Here is a 13,126-nt window from a genome sequence, read left to right as displayed (position 1 = left end):
GGAGGAGCGGGAAGTGGAGGAGATGCGGTGGAGAGCATCGTCGATCACGTCTGGGGGGAAATTGCGGTCTTTGAAGAAGGAGGCCATCTGCATTGTACGGTTTTGGAACTGGTCCTCCTGGGAGCAGATGCGGCGGAGACGAAGGAATTGGGAATATGGGATGGCGTTTTTACAGGGGGCAGGGTGGGAGGAGGTGTAGTCTAGGTAGCTGTGAGAGTCGGTCGGTTTATAGTAAATGTCCGTGTTGATTCGGTCGCCCGAGATAGAAATGGAAAGGTCTAGGACCCGAGATAGAAATGGAAAGGTCTAGGAAGTATGTGGAAAAGCACTGGATAGTGTGTTATTTTCTCTCATGCTTCACTTTCAGAATTAGCTTACCACAGGACTATTATAAACAGCAGAAACTGTATCATACGCATTGTCACATCTAGTTAAATTTGTATCATATTGCCTTAAGATTATGTACTTGCTAACTTTTAAATGTTTTTTAATCTAGAGTCATTGGCTAAGAGATGCATTACTTATTCCACTAACACCACCATGTCTACAGCTGAGAACACTTAAGAGTGAAGTAATGAAAGGCTGCTCAAAATACACAAGTATCTAAAATGCTAGTAGTTAAATGGAAATGTTGACGTGATGGAACTTTGGTCTTGTTTACTCACTTTCAAAACTCATTGACAATTATCTTTTTTGGACACATTCAAGTATTGCTAGATCTTAACAGGAACTGATGAGCTACAAACCTCATCAAAAGCAGTATTTGTTGCAGTCTGAATGAAGAAGCTTTAAAATATTCTGTGCAAGAAAATAAACTCCTTTAGAACATTGGAAAGGAATGTTTTTCACAAATTTGTTTATGGAGATTTTTATTAAACTTTTAACTCATTGTTAACTTCCTTGAATCTCTTATCTTCGTCTGGCCACTTTATCAGCCCTGTTTGATAACACAGGTACCTTAATGTCTAAAGATTAGAAGGTATTCACGCACAATATTTCTATGGATAGCCACGCTATATAATGTGTATTCAACAGAAGCCTGATTTAATCCATTTTTTCCAGCTAATTGTCTTTATAATACATGTAACACCAAACCCTACAGAAACAGATAAGATTTTGCAGAGGTTTTTGTTCCTGTGAAACTGTAAACTTGGGCAGAAGTTATTGGCAGCCACCTTTTCTTCTCTGTCATGCAAGAAAACAGCCAGAACCTGACTAATTACAGGGCCAAGAAACCCCAGGGATCAGGCATGTTAAAACAGCTTATTTTGATTGATTTGTAATGGCACAACTTGAGAAATGTCCCTGCAGAAAATCTTCTTACTATTGCTGGAGCGGATAATTTATTGCGATGCATCAAGCATTACCATTAAGCAAAGTTTGGCAATCTGTAAAAAGAAGTTGCAAACTTTTTTTCCACTTTTTTCCAGTTGGAGTTCACTAGTGCTGAGAGTTCACAGCTGTCAGATGTGCAACAGTTGCAAAACTAAAGATGATCCCATGAAGAGTGACCTTATCATCACTATAATAGACCTTAGATTAGAACAAAAAGCAGAGATCCGACCTTTAGAATGGTTTACACAGCAATGTACATACCGAATCCATCAGAAAATGATTAGTATTTGGCATTTTCTGAGTTTCAGAAAGACTGTAGATTTTGGAAATTTATTAACATTAAAAATGTCCTGGAGGACTTTGAAATTGCTCCAGGAAACAGCATTGGACGACATGAAACAGTCAAATTCTGTAGATATAACATTCAAAATAATTCATATTTCTTGTCCTCAAAACTCTATAGGATTCTTTCAGAAAAATTTAAACGGAGGAACAGACAGCTCGCATGTTGGCATCTGAATAGCAAATAGGATTCTTTGAAAAAGGCCTGTGTGTTTGTGATACTATTTTGCAGTTTACACAATTCTCACTTGTCATACTTTACCATCCATTGTTGGTGATTTGTTCTTGCCACAACTGTGTGCTTATAATTAACAATTCAGCTCCAAAACTCCTCATTTGCCTCTAGTCATACCTTATTTGCTGACAGACAAAATGCAGAATAATACTTGTTTAAATTATGAGAAGTGAGTTTCTGAAGTGGATTCCCACTGACTGTAATCTCTGGAATGCTGACTCCCTCTGAGGTCAGTAATTGGGCTTTATTTAGTGTTCTCTAAAACAACTTGCCTAAACCAGTCTCAGGCTCAGTCTAATTTGCGGTATCAATTCTACTTGACAGATTTCTTCAAAATGCTAATCATGGGTATGCAACTTGGTTTTAAATTCCTTAATCCAATGATAATACTTCATAAAATCTGCAATCACAAAATAAATTAACACAATCTATACTTAGTAAGTATGAATATTCTTAGAAATTAAACACCAGGACATATAACACAGATATAACATTAAACAGTTATGTGTTGTTCTTCATAATATAAACTTGTTACTATCAATCACATGATATAAATATCCAACAAAACAGAAATTGCTGGCAAAACTTAGCAGGTCTGGCAACATAATTGTTAGAGAAAGAAGCAGAGTTGATGGTTTGAGTCCAAAGAAAAATCTTTGGAGTCAAAAAGTTAACTCTGGAAGTTAAAAGTTAACTGTGGGGAGGTGACGACCTAGTGGAATTATTGTTGGACTGTTAATCCTTTGTGTGACTCCTCTGGACTCCCTCCAAGGCCTGCACATCCTTCCTTAGATACAGGGCCCAAAACTGCTCACAATATTCCAAATGTGGTCTGACCAGAGCTTTATACAGCCTCAGCAATACATTCTCTGCTCTTGAAATGAATGTTAACATTGTATTTGCCTTCGTAACTGCCAACTGAACCTGCATGTTAACCTTAAGAGAATTCTGAATTAAGACTCCTGCACCTCTTTGTGCTGCAGATTTCCAGAGTCTTTCGCCATTTAGTTTATGCCTCTATTCTTCCGACCAAAAGGCATAACATCACACTGTTCTACATTGTATTCCATTTGCCACTTCTTTGCCCACTCTCCTAGCCTGTTCAAATCCTTCTGGAACCTAAAGTTGTGTGCAAGTGAATTTAATAAGTGAAGATAGTCATATTGTAAGAGAAACGCTCTGAAAGGCTAATTAAAAGCCTTTGCCATGTCTTTAGTTATGACTTGTGATTCCCAGATTTTCAAACAAAACACATTTTCTGACTCAAATATATTTCAAGTATATTTCTCAGATCACACCATTTGTTAAGAACTGGCACATTATTGCTTCGATACACGGTCAGTACTGGTGAAATGATACTCTGGATACGTCTGCATATATAAAATTTAAAATATGGGATTAGATTTTGGTTCACTGCACCTATTTTAGGAAAAACGTTGCCCTGACAGAGCAAATCTTTGCTCTAAGTTTGGGATTTAAGGGCAGGGAACAATGGAGGGGGTAGTGTAGGATGGTATCAGGCCTGTCATCCCAGGATGCAGATCAAAAGCACCTACATGGGATGTTTGAGTAATGTTAACAGACAACAAATCTAAGTGTTATGGCAGGTTTTCCTTTTCTAATTACTACAGACATAGGCATGTTATTTTTCATTTTTAAAGGGTTAAAGATTTAAAAACCTCGCACAGCTTGAGACTTTTTTTTCATTCACTAATGCAAGCAAGCTGGGTTTTAATTTTTAAATGTAGAAATTTAAATGGCTTCACGGATTGTGCTTTGTTTAACTTCACTGACAAAGGCAGGCAGTGCTTTTAACATTTTTAAAGAGCAGGGGTTTTAAAGAAATTCCCAGCTTTGCAGCATTACAGAACATTTCCACTCTTCATAACTGTATACTGGCTGAATCGGCATTGAAGTGTCAAAGGTTGGCATGGAGGTCTGAGTGGCTATGATCGAGGCTGAATTGGGGTCATTGGTGGGCATGAAGGGCATTGGGAACCATGTAAGTGGATGGAGGTACATAAATTGTCATGGATGGAACGTGGCAAAAGTGGGTACTGCAGATGCTGGAAATTAGAATCAAGATTAGAGTGGTGCTGGAAAAGCACAGCATGTCAGGCAGCATCCGAGGAGCAGGAAAATCGACGTTTCCGGCAAAAGCCCAAGAGTGTGTGGAGGCTGAGGTTGATAGGCATGAGAGCGAGCAGGCATTATTTTGGGTTTCATTAGGCTCAATCTGACTTTCTTTTGGCTAAGTGTCAGTTTTGTTGAGTTTTATGTAAGGTTTATCTACTAGTATCGCCCAGCGTAATGACTGTACTTTTCCACCGTCTACTCTTCATGAAACTCAGATTGATTCATATACTTTTTTAAACTTGCATCTTCTTTGGACATTTGTGAACTCTGTGTGTACATAAGCTGTGTTATTATTTCTTCGTACATTTAAAATCAAAAGAGCTCACTCCTTTGTTAACTCAAGGAAGCTTGGTTATGCTCACTTCTTTCAAAAAACAAAACTAATTTTGTCTAAGAGGAAGGTTTCCACAATGGAACGAATCCCTTTCTAAATTATCCCAATTACAACCCATGAGGGGTTTGCTAAATAGAGAAGTACTAGTTCATTGCTTCACTTCTGGGAAGCTTGAAAATCTGGGGTATCCCCTGTGGAATCAGAATAAATTGGGGAATCTCTCCTAGGGACTGGTTGCAGCACTTGCAATGCCTAAAGTGATTTGCCAATGGGCTTTAAATATGCCATAAGTGGCATGAGTGCCAGAAGGTCCTGGCAGTGGCAAGCACTTGCTCTTCCTTAATTTCATCTTGCTACGTGACTCCATGAGAAGGACACTGAAGGGACTGCTTGCAAAAACTAATGAGGTAAAGGGAAAAATCAGACAATTGCATGAGAAACGTTCCTGAGAGCTTCAGTGGACCAGGTTCCATGCATCTCACTCCACAAAACATGTAAACTGCAAATGGGAAAGTTCCATGCTAAGAGACAGACAAAAATGAAGGAACAGCAAACCTCATGTACAGGTGTATCACGCAATGGAGCAATGCAACACCTTCCCAGTGTTTGATGGCTGAGGACATGGAGGTCCTGCTGCATGAAATACTTTCAATATTGCTGGGCATCATCACTATGTTAGCCCCACATCTGAACATTACATTGTACAAGATTCAGGCTATGGCTGACTATATTGTCACTGAATATGCCAGCCCTTTGAAGGATGATGGCTACTTCCAGCAGTTGGCACTACACCATATGCTTCTCAATGGTGGGGACAACTTGCTATGTCATTGCCAGGTAAGTATGCCAAGGCTGCAGAAATAGTTGATGGCATTTTGGCGGGTGTGACTAATCGGGTTACAGTGGTCACTGATCAGGCTGGCATGTCTTCCTCCACACAATGCCACTGAAAGCATGGCAAACAGTAATTAGGTATTCAGACAATACAGTTGGATAAGCATTCACATATCTTGATGATGCCATTAGTTCTGTTGTTCTGACAAAGGCAACACAGCACAAATTAACCCTCAGCTAAAATGAGATACATTCACTTTGGTCTACAGATTCTGCTGGTTTTGTCTCTGTTCATCTCCCCTTCAAAATATGCTGGATGGAGTTGCTGAATTATTTGTAATAAATAGATTTCTATTTATTATATTTCATATGTTGATATAGTTGATGATGTGTAAAACAACAAAACACGTATCTCTTAATAAGAATCTGGCAGTAGATATCCACCTTTTTGAGTACATAACAATACATAATACACTGTTCATTTAGTCAATGTTCTGGAGCAGAAGACGTCTTGGGAGAAATCTTTGTAATCTCACAATATGTCACAGCCCCTGAATAGTTGTCGCTGAGTGTGTCGTTACAGACCAATGACTTCTGAGATCAGACTGGAAAGGTTTCCTGTGTTTGCAGCCATAATCCGTGCCAGGGGCTGGTGTGCTCCGCTGGACCCTTCTTCACAAGCTGCAATTAAACCCACCCTAATCAGCTCTTTCAATACACTGAACCATGAGGTTAAATTATATGCTTTCTATGGACTTTCTGTTGTCAATAGAAAATCTTTCTTGTGTGCTCTTCCGATCTTCACCTCCCCCTTAATTACTACTTTAAAGGCATGCAATCAAGGCATCTTCCTATATTCATTTTGCTTTGTTTTGTTTGTTTCAGAATTACAGCCTATTGAAAGTTAGTTTGCACTTGGAAGAATGCTTATCATTTATTATTTCAACTTTTCCTGGAAGGAACTTTTGCTTTGACGTGCAGCAAAAAACCTTTTAGCACTTTCCAAAGGATAAAATGTAAAACATTAAAAATTTGGATTCACAATGCAATGTAAAGAACCTTTCAAAGAGTGAAAAGTTCTTATCTTTGCATTGTGTGCTTAGATTGGGTAGCATAGGCCATCTTCACCAAACAAATTTGCTCTTACAAGACAGAATAAAAGACAACATTGACAAGTGTTAGCTCTTTTTACTTTATATCTGCTCAGTACACTGTACTCCACTTTGTTCTGGTTCAAGTTTATCTCATTTCATTTTTGGCAATGAAGTAAGATTCTTATTTGACCACAGAAATATTAACTAAAGACTGGGTAAGGTTTTTTCATTTGGCAGACTTTATTGCAAACCTTTTAAACTAATGAAATTCTTCATTTCAAAACTGCCTTTGCATTATGAGTATCTTTGAGACAAGGTGATAGCTGTGTTTAGCTCAAAGCCAACTCAAAGTAAATGGCAAGTAAGTCCCCTGTCCCTGTGGGACCAGTTTCTGCCACAATCCTCCTGGGCCATCATTTCTCATAGTTAACTGGTAGTTTCTAATGTTGAGTGCATTTTTGCTCATTTTCTATTTGTATAGTACAATGACAGCACAGGTAGTGTTACTCTGCATAACCAAATACTCCTTTGTATTCACAATCTCACTTGAGCACTTGTTTCTAGTGCATTCTTTTTCTGTGACTGTCACACCACGTTATCCTGTTTCAGAGACCATACACTGGTTGGCTGTGTCTACTGGTTCTGCATTCTTACTGTTTTTCAAGAAATATTTTTTTGCTTACGTTTATCCTCAAGATCATCACTATTCACATACCTGCCTTACATAAACATAAAAGATTTTCTTAACTTACAGCAAGAAAATATATTAAGCCGATGGCTTGGGAGACACTTCCTTGTTCAATTTGTCACATTCTTTAAATGATTGCTTAGCCATTGGCCATGGGATAAAGGTATCTCTTGGTGTAGTATTCAAGAATACTGACTGCAAAGTTCCTGGATGCTCTTTTACTCAGTAACAATATGCCTCAATACTTTTTAGCAGGAGAAGAATCAACCAGGATTCTCGCTGTCCATTCTATCCAGGAACTTCTAAATCACATCACTAACATTCCCTCTAAACTACATGGCTGCATACCTGCACAGTCACGCCAAAGTTTCATGCACAGCAATTGGTGTCAGCACTGTACTTGAGGTTCTATCAGGACAGGAGGTTGCACTGGGATGGGAACGGGAGGTGGAGTACCACTGGTTAGGGGCATTGCGGGGGTTGGGGGAGGGGGGGTAGGGCGGGGGTTGCAGGGCCACCCATGGAGGAGGCCAAAGGCTCCCAGTGAATCTGGTATGGCGAGGCATGGACCCGTAAACTGGCTGTCCAGCCAATGCCTGGAGGAGGACGAGAGGCAGGAGCCCAGGCCTGAGAGCAGCCCTGGAGGAAGCGAAGTAGAGGCCCACGGACAGCGGCTTTGGCTGTGCTCCCAGCACTCAGGCACCGTCATTGCTCAACTTTACAAAGGAACCGGGGACAGGGGAGGAGAGACAGAAAGAGATCCATGGGATGGGGGTGTGAGGTTGGGGTCAGGGGGCAGCAGAGGGAAAATGGGAACTTCTGTCAGTTTGGCAGAAGAAAGAACAGGGTCTGGGGTAGAGAGACCTGGTCAGTGGGAAGAGGCAGTGGAGGAGCGAGAGAGAGTGGGGGAGAGACCCTGGGGTGGGGTAGGGTGGGGGTGAATGGGAGACTTAGGATGATGTAAGTTATGTGGGAGAGTTATGGGGGAGAGACCTTGCTTCCCTCCCCCACCCCCAGGGCGGGCTGCTTCCAGACAAGGAGAAGGAAAACTTTGGTTTCAAACCTTCTCTGCCTTGCAGTCAGACCCACATGTGGGAAAGGCTTCAGGAGTAAACCTTGAGGAAAACTCCAGAGCCGGGGCCCCAAATGCAGTTCGTCATTATCTACAACCTCATTTTGACAGCTCCTGTGACAGCACTGGTATCAAACTGTAATGGCTTTGCTGTTCCTTTGGATTAGTCAGTGACATGGAGAGGGGGGACGTGATTCACAGGCAACAGCTTGTTCCCTATATCACACTACCTCGGCTCGCATCCTCCCCACCATTGCAGCTGGAGAGGACACTCCAGCTTCGCCCCCCAGAGTCGACACAAAACTGGAGGGGGGGGGGGCAGCAGATACCGGTTTTAAGTCATTGCTAGATTGGTGTAGAACGTGACACCAGGGGTTTCTCCCGATGGTGAGAGGGATTTTCAGATCCCACTGGACAGCTATCGCCTGCCTCAAGCTGGGCAGTCCCCAGCCAGTAAGGTGCCGTCCCGCCACAATCTGCTATCCTCAATGAGTGCATGGGGATTAGGAATTATCCAAACCGCAGATTGCAATCACCGCACCAAGCAACAAAAGAGACCAGCTCTAAAACCAGGAAGTTGAAACATCCAGACATTGATGACCGGCCTCTCAGAAAACCTCCAGGACATCAGTGACTCTAGGAAATCAGCTGTCATAAATAATGAGCTCAAGAGACTCAACGTGGACATAGCTGGCCTCCAGGAAACAAGGCTGGCCGAGGCTGGTTAACTGAAAGAGAAGGACAACATGTTTTACTGGTTGGGGAAGGGCTCTGATGAGGCCAGAGAGCACAGAGTTGGCTTCACAGTAAAGAACAGCCTGCTGAACACAGTAGAACCAGGCAGCAATAGCTCAGAGTGACTCATGACTCTTTGCCTCAACACCATTGCAGGCCCAGTCAGCGTGTATGCCCTGACACTGTCCTCCACGCCAGACACAAAGGATGAATTCTATGCCAAATGTGCACCTCTCATTGGCAGTATCCCTAGGAAGGAGCAACTTTTTCTTCTGGGTGACTTCAACGCCAGAATGGATGCCTGCCTCCATTCCTGATGAAGGGTTTTTGCCCGAAACGTCAATTTTCCTGCTCCTCGATGCTGCCTGACCTGCTGTGCTTTTCCAGCACCACTCTTATCTAGACGCTGGCTGCAGACCATGACTTGTGGCCTTCCTGCCTTGGACATTTTGGTGTGGCCAAAATGAATGAGAACGTACAGTGACTCTTCAAGCTATGCACTTATCACGATCTAGGCATCACCAACTTCTACTTCCAGACAAAGTCTCAGCACAAGGTTTCCTGGAGACACTCAAAGCATTGGCACCAACTCGGTCTGATCCTAGTTAGGCACGCTGCCATCCAATACATTCTCCACACACGCTCTTACCACAGTGCCGACTGTGACACAGACCATCCTTATAGTGTTGCAAGATCAGGCTGAAACCTAAGAGATTCCAACGCATTAAGCAACAGGGGGATCCTCACATCAATGTCAGCAAGATGTCCCAGCCAGACCTTATGCAACAGTTCTCAGAGGCTTTCGAGAGAGAACTCAGCGCCTTGCGACATGGAGACTCTGCCACAGAGATGTGGGAAACCTTGTGGGATACCATACATCACACTTCCCTAGCTATCTTTGGGAAGAAGACCTGCAAGATACACAACTGGTTTGAGGCTAAGGCAACCGAGATGATGCCCATCACTGAAGCCAAGCATGTTCCCCTAGCTGAGTACAAGCGGTCAGCTAGCGGGAAAACTTGCAGATTCTCAGAGCTGCCAGGAACTAGGTTTAACAGACTGCCAGGTGTTGCGCTAATGAGTACGGGACACAGCTAAGTGAGGAAATTTGGACGGCCACTATTACGGGGAGCATTAGGGGAATGTGCGAAGGCATCAAGAAGGCATTAGGACCGGCTCAAAGCAAGACAGCCCTCCTCAAATCCTTTACTGGGGAAGTAATCACAGACAAAGGTCAGCAGATGGACAGGTGCGTTGAACACTACTCTGATCTCTACTCCAGAGAGTTCACCATGTCCACTTCAGCACTTGATACCATCACGTGTTTGCCGACAAACTCAACGCAGAGCCATCAGTAGAAGAGCTCAGCAAGGCCATGGACAGCCTGGCCTCAGGTAAGGCCCTGGGTAGCGACGAGATTCCTTCTAATCTGATCAAGTGCTGCAAGACCAGCTTACTGCTCCCATTGCATGAAGTCCTCTGTCAGTGCTGGAAAGAAGGAGCTGCACCGCAGGCCATGAAGATGCCAAGATCATTGCCCTCTACAAGAACAAGGCTGAGAGAAATGACTGCAACAACTACAGAGGCCTCTCTCCTCTCAACACTGTCAGCAAAGCCTTTGTTCAAGTCATCTTGACTCACCTACACAAACTGGCAGAACGTGTATACCCAGAGTAACAGCGCAGCTTCCGAGTTAAAAGGTCAACAGTAGACATGATCTTCTCCCTTCGCCAAGTGCAGAGAACGGAAAATGCCTCAGTATGTCACCTTCATTGATCTCACCAAGGCTTTGACCTGGTCAGCAGAACCAGCCTTTTCAAGATTCTCCTGAAGATCGGCTGCTCACTGAAACTGCTGAGCATGGTCGAATCCTACCGCAGTAACATGAAGGGGACAGTGCAGATCAACGGCCAGTTCTTCGGAGCCCTTCGACATCCACAGCGATGTCAAACAAGGCTGCCTCCTCGCTCCCACACTCTTTGGGACTTTTTTTGCTGTGGTTCTGAAACATTCCTTTGGCACTGCAGCAGAGTGGATTTACCTACGCACTAGGTCAGACTGTAGGCTCTTCAACCTGGCCCGCCTCAGAGCCAAATCAAAAGTACGTGCGGCACTCATCAGAGATATACTGTTTGCCAATGATGCTGCAGTTACAACACACACCCAGTAGGAACTCAAGTCACTGATAGATCGCCTCTCTCACGCTTTCATGGATTTCGGTCTGACTATCAGTCTGAAGAAGATGAGCGTCCTGGGACAGGACACGGAGACATCGCCAGTCATCACCATCGATGACTATGAACTCAATGTCATCCATTAGTTTACGTACCTTGGTTCTACCAACACTGACAACCTCTCCTTGGACACAGAGATCGACAAGAAGATCGGGAAAGCAGCCTCAACTCTTGCTCACCTTACAACTCAAGCATGGACAAATCCCAAGTTCACAGTGAAGACAAAAATGTCAGTCTACAATGCCTCCGTCATAAGCACACTGCTGTATGACAATGAAACGTAGACTACATATGGCAGACAGGAGAGAAGACTTAACACCTTCCACTTGAGGAGCATCCGCCATATCCTGGGCATATCCTGGCAAGACAGAGTGGACAACACAGCAGTCCTATCTCGCGCTGGCCTTCCCAGCATGTGCACTCTGCTCAGGCAGCGGAGACTGTGCTGGCTGCACCATGTCCACTGCATATAGGATGGCCACATCCAAAAGGATATCCTCTATGGAGAGTTTGCATCTGGGAAGAGGCCCACAGGGCTTCCCCAGCTGCGCTACAAGGACGTCTGCATGAGGGACATGAAGGCGCTTGTTATCGTTATGGAGTCCTGGGAAAGGCTTGCTGCTGACTGCACGAGTTGGACAAGGACCCTGAACCAACATCTCAAATCAAGGGAAAAGAAGCAGACAAGAGGGCACACAGGAAGGAGTGCAGCAGCTCTAGCAGATCAACAACCACATACAGATGTGACCTCTGTGGCTGGGACTGTCACTCCAACATTGGTCTCTTCAGTCATGAACAACATTGCTTCAGGGAAGCAGAAAGCTAGAACAACAAAGATGCAACCCATGACCGAAAGGGGCCTCACGAGCTCACAAGTACTTGTGGCATTGACTTTTGATTCTGGAAGTCACTGCTATGCACAAGCCTCAGAGGCTCTTGCAGCTGGTTAGAAAATTAGAAGGAATGCTGGATACCACCCCTTACCTTCTCAAGGCCTGCAGCAATGTTCTAGATTAAAATACTGGGCTTTCTTTCTGAAAGGCATTGTGGGGGATGCCTACAGCAAATGGATTGCATCAGTTTGATAAGACATCTCACCAACACTTTCTCAAGGGAACCTAGGGATGGGCGATAAATGCTGACGCAGCCAACGACACCACAGTGAATGAAACAAAAGAATCACAGACGGAAAAATCAGTACAATTTCAAATGAGGGAAATTGTCCAGACTCGCCTTGTATGTCTAAAAATAGAAGTCCAGTTCATACCAGTACTGTCATTTATAAGTTTTATGTTTTTTTCTCTCTCTGGGTTTTCCCTTAAAGTGACAGGAAAGAATGGGTAGAGGCTGAAAATTAGGTGAAATTTAAAAACAACAGGCTGATTCATGTAACATAGTGTGGGTATTGGGAGGGGGTGGAGGAATAACTACATTAATAGGCTTAAATAAAGAAAATACTAGTAAAGGGAGATAAGGTGACATACCAGGAGTCACATTTTCTTTCTCCCAAGCAACCTGAGAAAGACACCTTTGCCAAGGTGAAGACTAAGGCAGAATACCTCATGGGAGGCATATGGGTACCATACAAGTAACTGGGCCTAGACTTCAGGCTGGAGCATCCCAGAATAACTAAAGTAGCAATTCTTCAATTCTTATATGATGCTACAGGATTTCACCCACTGTGCTTTTAAACAGAATAATTAGGCTGTTACCTCAATGTACAAGAAGCTTTCCATTTCTCCATGCTGTTTCCTTCCCCCAGGTAGGGAAGGTATCTCAGTCACTAAGCATGTGTAAGTAAATGGTGACTTGGTGATGGGATACCGGCCTCTGTGGAGCTATTTCAAACTTGATTGAAACATATAAGATGCTGAGGGATTTTGATAGGGTACGTGTGGAGAGGATGTGTGAGAAACAAAACTCACTCACTTCAATAATTTCAGTCCGAGACAAAAATCTGAATCAGTAGTGTCATTTATTTTACACTTGCAAGTGGGTGTGATGTCACAAGGCAGGGACAAAACACACACCGAATTCGACAAACGCTCGATATTTATATAATTTGGCTTCTTTTGTTTTACATTGCT

The sequence above is a fragment of the Chiloscyllium plagiosum genome, chromosome 2 (assembly GCF_004010195.1).
Source record: "Chiloscyllium plagiosum isolate BGI_BamShark_2017 chromosome 2, ASM401019v2, whole genome shotgun sequence".
In the NCBI taxonomy this organism is placed as follows: Eukaryota; Metazoa; Chordata; class Chondrichthyes; order Orectolobiformes; family Hemiscylliidae; genus Chiloscyllium; species Chiloscyllium plagiosum.
Note: the sequence above shows the minus strand (reverse complement) of the source record.